This window comes from Argentina silus (assembly GCF_951799395.1).
Source record: "Argentina silus genome assembly, chromosome: 22".
Lineage (NCBI taxonomy): Eukaryota > Metazoa > Chordata > Actinopteri > Argentiniformes > Argentinidae > Argentina > Argentina silus.
The window spans coordinates 11,955,561-11,967,190 of record NC_139676.1 but is presented as its reverse complement, the minus strand read 5'-3'; positions in this window follow the sequence as shown (position 1 = coordinate 11,967,190).

The following is an 11,630-nucleotide window of genomic DNA, read 5'->3' as shown; positions in this document are numbered from 1 at the left end:
TGCACATGGCTCTCATAGCCAATCAGAGAGGCTGTGAGTACCCACGACATACCTTCAGACATACAGCTCTACTGTACATTTGCGCCAGTCGGAGTGAGGCACCGTTACCACCAATTGGAAACTTATAAAATGTTCACCTAAACTCTGATACAACCACGCAGAACTTGATCAACCATACTCCTATCTATACAACAGCACAAGCACGTCTGCATTATCTACTATTGTTGTGTTCAAAGCAATTTATTTAAATTTCATAACTTATGCAACGTTGCATAATTTGCTTTACGCAATGATGGCCTCACTGACTCATTCATCATGGCGGAAAACTGCCCCCACTTCCTCCCATGCCAACCCCCTCTGACCTCACCACTCTGGAGCGATTATTTAAGCAACCTGAAGTACATAAAACAGTGGCATCATCATGGAAAGTTATCAATCAGATCGTCATCTGAGATTATTATCAAAAAGCAACAGGTACAGTAGAAAAAGACCCGCGTGCATGAAGTTACTCACTGTCGTGTTACATTATATGTGAGGGAGTTTCTACTAATCTTTGAAAAGAAAAACCTTCTGATGTTATGAAATGTTTTGTAACATGCTTGTGTAACCGTGCAAAGTTGCCAGAGCCACATTGACACAGAGGTTTTTACTCTTATCATTTGTGAAAATGTAGACTAAAGGTTACTAAAAGGCTTCAATTGATCACAGTTGTATTAATCACAAATTAATTTGAACATCTTGTACATGTTGTTTTTTAATGACCTTAACTGTAGTCTTGCCATTGTCCACATTCATAAGTGTTGAAATAAATAAATTATGAAGACAGCAGCAAGATATAAAGCAAGATACAAGATAATAGCAAGATCAATAATATCAATCTGTCTTCTCACCGTTTAGTCCTCTCAGACTCAAATCAAATCAAATCAAATCAAACTGTATTTGTCACTTATCGTATACAGTTATAATGGACGTGAAAACACAAAGCGTTCCTAATCTAAAGCTCTCCAACATCATGCGTGTTAATGGTCTCCTCTGCTGAAAGTTAAGAGTGATCTGTTACTGTTCAACTCTCTTTAGAACGTGCTAGAACATTCCTAGAATTCCTAGAATTCCCATATTGTAGGGCAGAATGGTTATCATGTGAAAAGCTGATACATATGAATACGTATACTTTACGTTTCTAACCCTAAGCCTAACCTGTTATTATCATTATTCCTCTTGAATACTTTACTTCAGTCTTTACTTCTCTATGCACTTATGTAATTAAATGTATTGTAATGTTTTTCTTTCAGACCAACTGAAGTAAACGATGGCTCTCTGAGGTGTTTGTGTCACACGCTTGCTCTCCAGCACCCAGAAATGTCACCGCATCCAGAGCACAGGGCACAGCGTCCCCAGGTCAGAAAGGTACGTTTGAAGAAGGTTATGAAATAGTCAGATGTGAATATGCAAAGCGGTGGTGTTCTCTTTTTGCGTCGATGGCTTAGAGGAGTCTATGATGTAATCAACATCAAAGCCTTCAACATCACACAACCTTAGTTGTATGTGGACTATAGGCTGGTACAGCAGGTACGTTCACAGTGAGGATTCACATCATGGGAGACAGGCAGACATATTCACTCTCAGTTCTATGATTTGATTCATTGTTCATTTTAAGTGTCTCTCATGAATTCAAGGGCTGAGGCCTATGGGCCACTTAAAAACTATTTACAGCATTGTAAGTGAGGTGGGTTGGGAAAAGGCAGCCCGTCCTATGATTTCTGCCTCCGCCAGCCTCCCCTGATATATAGATGCTGTAACTTCTAAGTCTAAAATCTAAGCTAGAACAAAGTGAACTTGAATGAGAGTGGGTGGATGATAAACACAGTGGAAAAAGAATACCAAGTCAATGATGTACTTCAGTCATGGTGTTTAGGAGATAATCAGATGGTTTATTTATCTCAGTCCATTTGACTGACAGAGAATGCTATAAGGATCAAAATAAGACTATAAGGAGAATTGGGTTAGGGTTAGGGTTAGGGTTAGGGATGGAGAGAGGGAGGAGGGGGGAGGGAGAGAGAGTTGGGGGCTGAGGGCTGGGGGCTAGGGGGCTGGAGGGCTGGAGGCTAGGGAGCTAGGGGGCTGGGGGCTAGGGGGCTGGAGGGCTGGGGGCTAGGGGGCTGGGGGCTAGGGGGCTGGAGGGCTGGAGGCTAGGGAGCTAGGGGGCTGGGGGCTCGGGGGCTGGAGGGCTGGGGGGCTGGAGGACGGGACTGGGGGGGGGGTGATGGGAAGGTAGGAAAAGTGTGTGTGTGTGGGGGGGTGGTGGTGGTGGGGAGGGTTTGCAAAAATAAAAAGAAGGACAGCAATCATCCTTAGCAGGACTCCTTCTTTTTCTTCTCTCTCTCATTCCTGCCGTTCACTTTCTTTTCATCTGGGATGTCGGCCCTGTTCTGTCGCTTGAAGAACTTCATGAATCCTTTCCTTGAATGGATCTGAAACGAGATATGGTATTAAAATACAAAACCACATAATGACAACTTCGGGCTTCATAACATGATGATCAACTGTTTTTGACCCTGTTTTCAATAAAGTGATGTAGATAAGTCCAATGATTCATTGAAGTGCCAGTACTGTACCTTTTTCTCAGCTTTCTCCAGCTCTATGGCCTTCATGTCGAGCTGATCTCTCATCTCCTGTCTCTCCTTTTCATCCTCGCAGTCCTTCAGCTTCTGCAGCTGTCGCAGCTCCTCCCTCTCTCTTTCCAAGGTCTCCACCTCTTTCTCCTTGGTCAGACACTTTGCCACAGCCTCGTTCATCCTCCTCTCCATCTCCCTCATCTCCTTCCTCTCTTTCACAGAGAGGGCCCGGAGACAGCTAGCGGACTTTTCCATTTGAACAGAGTAGAGTTGGGAAGAGTAGAGGGCCTCGCTGAGACTATCTATCTCTCTGGTCTTCTCTTTATTGTCCATTCTCAGTTCCTCCTGCTGAGCAGCTAAGAGGGTCTGGAGGTCCACGTGGGCCTTGGACATGTCATCCAGTTGGGTTTGTAGAGACTCCAGGGTTTGTTGGAGGGTGGTCATCACATTTCTCTCCTCCATCTTCCTCTGCTCTGCCTCTCTGGCCTGCCTCTCCATCTCCTCCCTTTCTGCTCTCCAGTTCTTCTCCTGTGCGGCACAGAGGTTCTGGAGGTCGGTGTGGGCTTTGGCCATTTTGTCCTGTTTTCTTTTAGACCTCTCCATGGCCTGAAGGAGATAGTTGATTTGCTTCTCCTTCTCTTTGACCCTGAATATCTCCTTCACCTCCCCGTCTCTCGCCCTGCTCTCCATTTCGCTCCTCTCCTCCACCCATTTCCTCTCTCTCTCCTTGGTAGCTTCGGCCTCCTTCTCAAGGGACTCCACTTTGAGGCCAAGGGAAAGGATGACGTCATCTTTTTGTTTGAAGGTGGAGAGTCCCCACTCGACAACATCCCTCCTCCCCGTCTCTAGACCTTCTCTCTCCTTCTTCCACCTATCCTCCAGGGCCCTGATGGTTCTCTGCTGGTTTAGCTGGAAGTTGTCTAGGAGCTGCCGGAGAGAGTAGAGCTGCTTGTCCTTCTCACTCAGAGCGGCCTGGTACTGTACAGTCAGCTCTATGCTCTTTCTCTCCATCTGGAGCCTCCACATCTGCATATTGTTACCTATAGAGTCTCCCATAGACATATTTTGGAGGGTCTGTCTTAGGTGAAAAATCGTGTTGTCCTTTGATTTAAGCAGATCAAGAATCATTCCTTTCTCCATCTTTAATTTGTTGTGAATAAAGGCATGCTAATTAATCGGTTGAAAAGTCGAGTGTGAAATCAAAGCAGTCTTGTCTGAATACTATTTTAGAATTATTAGGTTTTTATTGCGCATTAAACGTCGGGGCATTGTTGCGTCCGTTGTCACGACAACAATGCCCAGCATATCCCCACGCAGTGCTAAAAAAACATGTTCTCGCTTTGCCAATATTCTAAAATGGCAGTCATTTTTTTGCAAACTGTAAAATAATGTTTATTGAAAATAAAGTGGCCATTTAGATCGTTTGAATGCTTCAAATATTGTTTTGCTCCTATATCTAATAGGTTACGTATGTTGCGTACACCTGCACAGTGAACAGTTTTTAAAATGTAGGTTTAGGGTTAGTGTTAATTATTGTTTCGTCAAAATCTACTGCCTTACAACTTCTTACTTTTAAATGTGGGACCATGAGCAATTTCCAACATTAATCCATTTTATACGTTACACAGTCAGCATATCACGGTTGGGAATCTGTAGCCTAGGCTACTGGTAATTTGGATATATTTTTACGCACGGAGTTCGGGGACTTCAAAGTAGGACTAAGCACAGTACACGTACGGTACTTGTATGCTACAATACAACAGACTGCTAATCCTAATCAAATAACTCATTATTAATCTGTTGTAATCGCAGAATCTACTCAACTCAAATAATTACGAATCTGTCACGATATTAGGGCATGCGTTTCTTCATACGCTTCGCGTGTGAGACATCTGCGCAACCACACCTACAGTAGATTAATTCAGATAGCTAGAGTGGGAGTAGAGGCACTGTTCAAATAACCACCATTGCACTTCCCAACATTTCCCACTTGTGAGGGACCTGCACTTAATAAATACCTGCACTTGTGCACAATGATTAGCCTACTTGCAATGATTGTGATATATTGTTTCACTGACTTTAGACAACTGCACCTATTGTGCATACGTAGCTCTAGAAAAGAGCGTTGGGAGAGAGAGAAAGAAAGAGAGAGAGAGAGAGAGAGAGATACATACACACTGACCCCTGTCCTGTGTGTGTGTGTGTGTGTGTGTGTGTGTGTGTGTGTGTGTGTGTGTGTGTGTGTGTGTGTGTGTGTGTGTGTGTGTGTGTGTGTGTGTGTGTGTGTTCCTCAGAGCGGCCCCTGAGATGATCTCCATGCTGAAGAGGAACAGCTGTGGTAAGGCCCTGGACATCGCCAGGCAGGCCAGAGGCATGCTGGGAGGCAAACGCATCTCAGATGAGTACCACATCATCCACCACGCCCTGAATCTGGAGATCATATTGTAGATATGGTACTATTATTTATTACTATTTATTATTATTATTATTATTATTATTATTATTATTATTAATAATAATAATAAAATAGTTCTCTTCTTTTTTTCTTTTTTTTTTTTTTACAGCACATTGGGTTGAATAAATGTGTATTATAAATCCAATCCATTATAATAATAATTATTATTATTACTAGTTCAAGGATTTAAGCAGAGGAATATGTTGAGTGAGAGACGGAGGCGATGAGATAGAACCAGTAACAACAGTACTGTTGAAGTGTTTAGTTGTGCACCATGTATACTGGAAAATGTAGTGTGCTATGTATGCTAATGACCAGCAGAGGTCAGTAGTGTCCAAGTTAAGACAGTGACTGTGGCCTGAAGACTTGAAGTGGACTGGATAGCTTTGTGATAAGAAATCGCTCACATACAGTATAGCGTGGTACTTCTGATGGAGTTCCATTCCATCCCTAAGTGCCTCTGTTCTGTGTATGTGAGACTATTTAAGGGAAGCCTACGTACGAAACACTGAGTCCAAATGTGAGATGGGTTTGTTTTTGCTCATGTACCTGTATGTAAGAAATGTAGATACTGTAGCTTCAGACAGGATCTCCTACAAAAGGGAATGTGTGTTATGTAGCATTGTTTAAGGATTCTGTGTAGATTGAAAATGTCTTTTCTGTAGAATAATGGAATTGAATGGGTAAAAAAAATGCATGTGTGGATGTACTTCAGATGTGCAGGTATGTGTATCTTGAAAGCTCTAGACAAGTGAAGTTTATTTATTTAGGTGACGAAAATGAACTGAAAATGAATAAATCTTATTTTTCAATTCCCTGAATTGTCTCATCCTGTTCTGTAATTGTGATACCGAAGCGTGACCTGAACTGGGGACAAGGATGCTGAGGACAGGGATGCTGATGTCATCAATTGTTCTGCTTAATCGAAATGGTATTAAACGATTAGGGCCTCGTTTGCTAAGGCGTTTACACCATTCTGTTATTGTCTACAGTCACTGCAGTATCTATTGTTTCGCCCTATCTATTGTAACTACTGACTCACTAATATGCGCTGTATGTCCATGGGGGTTGTGATTGTGAATTTCATGTGAGGTGGGTTAGCAGGGTTTGGCAGTTTATTGACATGGCTTTTGAATTTGTATGTGCTGTGCAGTGAGAGCCGATTATGTCTGTGTACCTGCATATTTGATTTTGTGTTTTTTAAAAATATATATATCGTGTTTTGTAATGTGTTACGTGCAATGTCTTTCATACAGCTGCAAAACAAATTGCCCAAGACTGGTACAATAATGTTTTCTGAATCTGAATTTCCCCAGAGGTAGATACTTAATTTCCATTAAAAAAAAACACTAGATTCTGTGATTTCATATTCACAGCATTGTACAGTACAGTATTCAGTTATGACACCGGAAATAGACTAGTCATACTTTTGTGGCAGGCACTATTTTTTTTAATTAACAAAAACATTAAGCTGAGAGAGAGAGAGAGAGAGAGAGAGAGAGAGAGAGAGGGAGGGAGAGAAAGAGAGAGAGAGAGAGAGAGAGAGAGAGAGAGAGAGAGAGAGAGAGAGGCCTCTGAAGGTGAATAGCAGAGAGAAACTGTTTGTCAGTCACCCTGTACAGTAGTGAAATACAGTAGTGGGAGTGGGGTCTCCAGTACAGAGACACACACACACACACACACACACACACACACACACACACACACACACACACACACACACACACACACACACACACAGGCACTGACACAAGGCTTGCTTCTGGCTTAAGGAAGAGCAGTACTGTGAGGGAGTGGGATCCACACAGCACAGGCTAATCAGGACCAGGTGTGGGGCTTCTTAGGGGGGGGGGGGGATGGTCATAGACTACTATAGGATTGTAATCTCGTGTGCCTGAATCAAGCCCTTGTTGAGGCCTGACAGGGCCTGGCTGACACGCTGCAGCTCAGCGTTGAGCTTACTGCAGCTCTCCAGGACCTCCGACAGCTCCTGCAGCTTAGCTTCCATGGCGTGGCTGTTGTCCTCATATACACTGTACATGTGGTCCTTCATCTGCTGGCAGATACCACTCACCTGAGGGGCAGGATAGCACACATGAAACACGATACACACTTTTAAGGACACTTTCCCCCCCCCTGACAATGTAACCTAACCATCAAAAACTCCTGTTCCTATGCTATACCAATCAATGTGAATCGAATAGAACGGAATTGAATTTTATTATCTACGGCTTTCTATTTCACTATTGGTCCGGATTGCTTGGGTTTTACTTGAATAGTGCTTTAATTATCTATTACCATTTCTTGTATCATGTTAACATGTAGGCTACTGCTGTTTATTTGTTGTTTTCCTATTTCACTTTTCTTCTATTGTACTATTGTTTCTGACTTTTTATGTACAGCACTTTGAGCTGCACTCTATGTACGAAAATGTGCTCTATAAATAAATATATTATTATTAGTAGTAGTAGTAGTAGTACACTATATACAGTACTATAAAATATATGTTTATTACGTTTCTTGAAGCAAGTTTTGAAAGTTAATTGTTAAATATGTGGTCATGGTAAGTAGTGGTGTTGGCAGGGCCGTGGTCATTCAGTGCTGGATACCTTCTTCACCATCTTGTCTTGAAAGTCGTCCATCATTTTCTGGTCCATGGTGCGGCTGTCGTTGATCTTTCCAACCAGGTCCTGGACCTTTTTGCCAATGTCATTTATCCTTGAGCTTAGACCAAGCACACCACTACACCGTCAGTCTGCTACATTGGCTGACACTCTTAATGTAAGCCCATGACTTTCAACTCATGATGAACAATTATAGAGCTGAGACAAGGGTCTTCTTTTTAGACTGAACAAGGCTAGCAAGATGAACAGGCTTACTTTGATGACAGAATTTAGACGCACACCCATTTCCTAAAAGTTATAGAAGGGAAGAGTCGGCAAACACATGTATTTTCGTTTTTTTCTCCGTACTCTACCTTATCTGTTGGTCTTGAGTCTCATCCATGCTCATGAATGAGGATCTCTCACTTAGGGATGAGTCATGGTCAGTGCCGAGACCCTCATCTGGATCGACCTGGGAACAGAGGATAGAAACCACACATGCAGTGGAGCACTCGGGTCAGGTCCAACAGAAAAGATGATGTTCACTACACACTGGATACAGATTAGCAATAGTTACATTCATGCAAATTTAACTAACACAGTAGTCTTCTTGTCCTAAATTTGCAGTTTGAAGCTATCAATGTAGGCTAGTTTTAGCTAGAAACGGTTTTGAATGTTTTGAGGTGTACAGTACCTGAGGAGGTTCGTGTCTGGGTTTAGGAGTTGATTGCGAGGTGGAGGGAAGTTTGTCAAATGAAAAATCATCCATTTGAAGATCTGCAGGTCGCTCTCTGTCCCTATTGGAAAATAAATGGTCTTGTAGGCTCCCCTATGCATTGGGCAGGGATTTATCTAACAGTAGTTCAGGTCTGGTGATACTTCAGCTATGCACCTCGCCCGACATTACACTGGGCGTCGCTGTTTCTTTATTTTCGGTAATGAGTGGGAAAACGTGTCGCTAGCTAGCTAATATCGATACTGGAGTCGACTTCCACAACGAAAAAAGACGAAGCACAGCCAGTTGAAAGATTGTAGTATTTCTACAGGTAAAGTACCTACTGTAACTAATACCTAATTCCCACAACCCAACACACCGACCTACTTTAGCTGGTTAGCTTTACACATTAATATATAGATTTTCATATTTTCGTTTGGTACTGATAGCTAGATATAGCTCTACCTCTAGCTTGCTAGCTAGAGATTGCGAGCCACAGTTAATATTACTATTTTAAAGAAAATACCTCGCTCGTTAATGCTAAGAGGTTTATAGAAAAAGTTCGAAGTATAATGTCATTAAAATACTTACTTTTCTACGAAATAAAGTGAACGTTTATACCTGACTACGCAACTACTAGCTGCTCTAATTTCTAATGGAAGGAAGACGTCCCCGGGAAGTCTCACGTGCTGCCGTAATCATTCATATCGATCATTCATAGATTATTGCTTCAGCCGCAGCCTGGTAGAGAGTCTGTTGTCATATCATGCTACTAAAAACATTATATTTTTTTGTGGACGGGAGCAATGAATTAGTTAGCTCCAGAGTGTATTTATTTGGATTGAATGACTGATTCAACTGAATCTCGAGCACCATTTTGGCTTGACTGTGTGCGTTTCAGTCAATTTAGTGTATTTACTGACACGGGGGGGAGTGGGGAGTGGATTAGGACAGGACAGTAATCCCCCAATCTGGGCTCTGCTCTACGGAGCTCTGTCAGTGTGTCTCAGTGCCGTGGACAGCGGCCACTTTGTGCGTGCGCTCTGACCGTGATCAAATCCATTCATGCGTAAAATGTTTCTCTAAGATTGTTTTTATGATCTGTGCTTGGTAACAAACAGATCAAAATATGATCTAAGATTTACTAAAATACGTTTATGAAATGGCACCATCCAATCGAGGATTCTACCGCAGAACACCCACCTTTCATCTGACATCTGAATAACTTGAACCCCAAGGTAAGCTGCTGTCTTCTTTTAAAATAGCTTTTAAAAGAATAACTGTTTGTGTTCAGTTGCAACTGATAATCAGTCTCATGAATGACCATTTTCTAGCCTACTTTAAGATTTGGGTAAAGGTAGACTGAATTGTGAATTGTCTGTCACCCTAAAACACTTAAGTATTGGAATGCCATACCTTTTTATGCCAATTGCTTGACCTTAGAAATCAATTCATTAACCTTTTCATTAATCTCACAAACTCTGTGAATGTAGGTCTGCAACTCTGACTCATTTCAAAGGCTGGAATAGGAGAGGCCAACTCTGGAATCAAACAGAAGGCATTGGCTATTGTGGAGCAATTTCCTCATGATATAGCCTACAGCATCATATGGACATCCAAACAACTGGAAACATGAGCAGTTTTAACAACACAGATAAAGGAGGAAAATTCTTCCAAGTTATAGAGCGTGAAGAGCCACTGTATGTGCAATACAAGCCACCCCCAAGGGACATTATCCAACTGCCCAAGCCGGTGCTCTACCTGGGTGTAGCTGCTGTGGTGGTGATTGCAGTTGCTTATGCTATTGTGGGTCACCTTATCAAGGACCTCGCCCTTGACATCGCAGGTAATCAACTTGTACAGTAGCATATGGTTTCAATTTGAAAAAGATACACAGGAGGAGTATATTTGTCGTATTGATAGAGGATTTCAGTTGTTACTGTGTATGTGTGGCCCATAACCTAATCATTAGTTAGGTTTATTCATTAGTTAGATTAGTAAAAAAAAACATTTTGATAAACTGATAGAACGCATGAGGGAGCCATTGTGGACTACAGAAGCATTGACATTCACCCTTACTCTCTTGTCTCACCATCCACCTTATACCTCTCCACAGAGGCCTTGCTGGGCCCCCTCGAAGAGAACACCCTGAAAAGCGGTGACCAAAAGGGAGCCACCCCACTGCACATGCCCCCTGTCCTCACCCACTCCCACCCCAACGCCTTCCACGTCTGGGACCAGGACGATGTCATCATTCCCCTGAACATTGCAGGCGACAGCCCCCTGGCCAGCCCTCTGGCCTCTGTCATCCCCTACATCCCTCATTTCTTCCCTACTACCGTCAATGTTAACAGCCCGTCGTACAATCAGTCCTTCCCCAGAGACGCCGAGGCTTGGGGCCATTTCGACATGTACTCACACTCACACTCGCACGCTCACTCGCACGCGCACTCGCACTCGCACTCGCAACACACACACCCACAGTCAGCGCTGTATTAAAATGACCTGCTCTGTAAGTTGTTATTTTGTCATGGTTGCTGTTCTGCCTGCTGTGTTTGGTGTTGTAACTTAATTTAGTTAATGTTCTTGTCACAACTTGTTTTACCCTAAACACATTCTATAGTAGCATTACTGAGGAGCAGGACACAGCCGACTGTTCACGTCTCTCTCTGAGATTCATCTTACAGTGGTCCTCTGTGGCTCAGTTGGTAGAGCATGGTGCTAACAATGCTTAGGTTGTGGGTTTGATTCCCGCTGGGACCATATATACAGAAAAATGTATGCACTCACTGTAATGTAAGTCGCTTTGGATAAAAGCGTCAGCTAAAGGGGCAAATGCTGAGGGTACATTATATGATGCTTGTACCAAAAGCCTGCTGGAGCACTACCATAAATTCACTTTGGGATTGAATGTACAGGAGAAGGGAAGTAGTGCGTGTGTGTTTCAATATACACTTGTGTGAATATGGTATGAAATTAAAAAAAAAAAATCTGTCTGTTCTATTTTGCTTGTTAATACCTTAGTCCTTATTCTAATAATAAGGTTATTTCCTGTCTTTAGAGGATTGGCTTAGCTGGGTTCCCATTGGGCGAGGTGAGCCTGGGTGATACCAGTGATACCTACTGTACGCAGATCGCCTGGCAGTTCAATAGAGACGGGCGTATTCAGTATAAAACGGCAGAAGAAACACTCTAATCAAAGAAAGTATGTGCAGCAGTTAGGACGGACGCATAAGAACATG